This window comes from Arachis ipaensis, chromosome B09, assembly GCF_000816755.2.
Source record: "Arachis ipaensis cultivar K30076 chromosome B09, Araip1.1, whole genome shotgun sequence".
Lineage (NCBI taxonomy): Eukaryota > Viridiplantae > Streptophyta > Magnoliopsida > Fabales > Fabaceae > Arachis > Arachis ipaensis.
The window spans coordinates 2067238-2071023 of NC_029793.2; the positions used below are offsets into that span (position 1 = coordinate 2067238).

Below are 3786 nucleotides of genomic sequence, written 5' to 3' on the forward strand. Positions count from 1 at the left end.
ATAATAGAGATATAATTATTAATTTTATTTTTTTATTAATTTAAATTTTTTAAATGACAAATTTTATGATAATATAATCTTAAATATATGTAGTCATTGAATTAATTAAGTAGGAGCGACCAATTCGTTCAAGGTCGAAAGAAACAAGACCCTTTTCAACTATAGATCGGATCGTATTCCTAAATTTGTGGTAAATATCGACATCTGATTTAAAAATTGCAGATACGATTCAATCTGCACTCTTTACGGATTGGATTGCGAATATCAGCTCTACATCTGCAGATTCACAGATTCGCACAATAATAATTAAAAAAAGTAAATATATATATTTAGTATTATATTTACTTGTTTGTATGTTTTAGTTAGTAGTTATTATTCATATATTATTTTATTTTATTTTTGTTATTTAGAAAAAAATTGATTAAAAATATTTTAAAAATAAATAGGTTTAAAAGTGTGAAAGAAAAATTTTTATTGAATTTTTTTTACATAGAAATATGATTAGAAAGAAAATATTCAATTATGCGGGTAGACCGATATCCGATCTGATCCGCAAATTTACAGTTACAGTAATATAAATTCTTAGAATTTCGTTAGGGAGCTAATGGAGTATCTGTATAATGTATATAATGGACTATTTATTTAGTTTAATATGAGTTAAAAAATAAACATTCAGAATAAAATACTACTAATTTTTCAAACATAATACATCTATACTATCCAGAATAACTATCTGGATACCAGGGATAATAAACATCTGTTATCATATTGAATCGAACATCCTTAACACTTTGTTTGGATGGAAGATGGAAAATGAAAGGAAATAAAATAGGAGGAAAGAAAATGAGAGAAAAGAAAATGAAAAGAAAAGTTGATTTTTTTTTTATGTTGTTTGGATGGAGAGAAAATGAATGGAAAGAAAGTTAGAGAAATTTTTTTTGTTTGGATGGAAGAAAAAGTAAAAAGAGAAAAAATGTGAAATTACATTAACATCTTTATCTATTTTATATATAAATTATAATATATTAATGTATTTAAATTATTTTTTAACAAAAAAAAGTGATTCTAATTGTATTTCAGAATTTTAATGTATTATTTTTGTTAATAATATTTTTTTTAATTTATCTTTTTCTGATGTATTTTAAAGGACAACATTTTTTAATGTATTTTTAATTATATTGAAAGGGCAAATTTGTATTTTTACTTAAGTTACCATTCCAATATTAGTTTTCTTCGCTATTTTGAGGAGAAAACTTTAAGTTGGGCCCGACATGCACTTTTGTATTTTTCATCCAATTTCACATTTGATCCAAACGAAGAAAAATCATATTTTCTATCCATTTTCTTCTCTCCTGTTTTCTTTTCGTCCAAATTCATCAAATCCAAACAAAGTGTAAACTCCATTGTACATATTGTACATATACTCTATTGGTTCCTTATACTTTCTCAAATTCTTATGTTATATTATTTGAACTTCAACAATATTATTTAGAACAATTCCGCTACGGATATACTTTTTATAATAAATGTTATTTTGATGCATGGTTAATGGTTAACAACTCGTTTTCGAAACTTTCAACTTAATTTTAATAAAAGAGACCTGCTATACATACAAGTCTTTTTGGCTTACAAGTCTTACAAAATACACGCATTACATTTAATTAACGCATTACACACTTCCACATTCAAGAGTAAATAAAACGCATGTTATTCAACAACTTCGTGTTTCCAAAGCGCGCTACTCACCATGCATTATGAACGACTCTTCTTCTTCTTCCTCCATAAAAACAATTTTCTTGCCAAATTTGAAGATAATGGAACTTCAGAAATACACCCAAACAATTATAGAAATACACCCCAACGATTATAGAAATACACCCAAAGGGTTACAGGAATACACCCAAAGGATTATAAAAATACACCCAAATGATTAAGAAATACACCCAAAATTCGTTGAAGTACACCTTATGCATATTTCAGAATTCTTTCTCTTTCTCCTCCTCATCTTCTGCTGCTTCTTCTTCAAAAACGATTTCAGAGCTTGATGTCAAAAAACAATGGAAATTGAGAATAACGAAGAAAGAAAACAGAGAGAAAAGCACGTAAATGAAGAAGAAGAACATAAAGAGGAAGAAGAACGTGCAGCAAGAAGAAGTAGAAGGAGAAAGAGAAGGTAAGAAACGAAAGAAAAGAAGAAGAAGAGGAAGAGGAAGAAGAACGTGCAAGAAGAAGAAGAACGAGAAAGAGAAAGCAAGAAACGAAGGAAAAGAAGAAGAAGAGGAAGAGGAAGAAGAACGTGCAGCAAGAAGAAGAAGAAGAAGAAGAAAGAGAAGGCAAGAAACGAAAGAAAAGAAGAAGAGGAAGAGGAAGAGGAAGAAGAAGAACGTAGACCTTGTATCGCATTTTTTAGGTTTATTCGTTAATTAACTTGTAAAGCATACAAGCCCTAATGACTTGTATGCAGAGTTTTTCTGTTAATAAAATTACAAGTTATCTACTTAAGTTGTCAGTCAAAGTTATCTAGTGAAAAAAAATTTAATATATATTGAAATAATTTTATTTATACTATCATCTTATTTTAGAGTTGAGGTAGTTGATTTAGTTGTCCAAAAAAGATAGACATTCAACACAATATGGATACTAATATCAACATGTGAACACATCAAATTTTTAAAATGATAACACAGACATATATAGAATATGTACGTTCATATATTTTTAAGGTTCATATAATAATAACCAGTGTCTAAATAAAAATGTCAAATTAAAATATTTACTACTATTTACTTTTTTTAAGAGTAAAGTATTGTTTTTGTTCCTAACGTTTGGGGTAAATTCTATTTATATCTCTAACGTTTAAATCATCCTATTTGTATATCTAATGTTCGTAAAAGTGATTCAATGTTATCCTGCCGTCAATTACACATCATGAACGCTTTAGTTTGAGTTTTAAAAATCTCTTCTTGAAGTTAGAATACAAATGTTTGGGATAAAATCGATGATCCACTCCGAAAAATAGCTCATCAAAAATTGAAACTAATTCTTACAATATTTATATAATTCACCTTTCTAGGGACATAATTGAATCTAAACACAAATAGTGGGTATAATATTAAAATCGAACACATTCAAATGAGACCTAATTGAAAATGAATACATCCAAGTGAGAATAATTGAAAAATATAATCTGATTTGTTAGTCTAATTGATAGTAGGATAACATTGAATAACTTTTATAAACATTAGAAATACAAATAGGATGATTTAAACATTAAAAATACAAATAGAACTTATCCCAAACATTGAAACAAAAACAATACTTTACTCTTCTTTTAATTATTGGCACATTGAGGGAAATGTCCAAATAAACTACAAACAACAACTACAGCACTTGCTTACCCAGCAAAAACAAGTTAAAGAGGTACCACTAGATATTAAAAGAAAAAATTCTTTCTTTAAATTTATGTTGGATATATCAAAACGGTTAAAAATATAACTTATATATATTAAAAATATTAAAAAAATTAATTTTATATGTTGTGTATTATTAATTATAAATTTTTTACATATTTCTTTCATTAAAATTATGGTTAAGTATGATTTTGGTCCCTAACGTAGAGGTCAAAAATTTTTTTCGTCCCTAATTTTTTTTCGTTACAAAATGATCCCAAAAATTTCAGTTTATTTTAAAATTATCTTTTTTACCAAATTTTTTATTTTTATTACCAAATTATTTCTAATTTTAAAAAATTATAAAATAAAATAAAAAGAAAAAAAAAAGAAAGAA

The 3786-nt window shown here is 26.3% G+C and overlaps 1 long non-coding RNA gene across 1 annotated transcript in view; it reads left to right on the forward strand.

Annotated features, from left to right (window-relative positions):
* LOC110267308 overlaps positions 2791–3786 on the forward strand; it is a 24663-nt gene continuing 23667 nt past the window's right edge. Inside the window, exon 1 of the long non-coding RNA XR_002354785.1 lies at positions 2791–2830. This is a non-coding gene — a long non-coding RNA (uncharacterized LOC110267308). The remainder of the gene's footprint in view (positions 2831–3786) is intronic.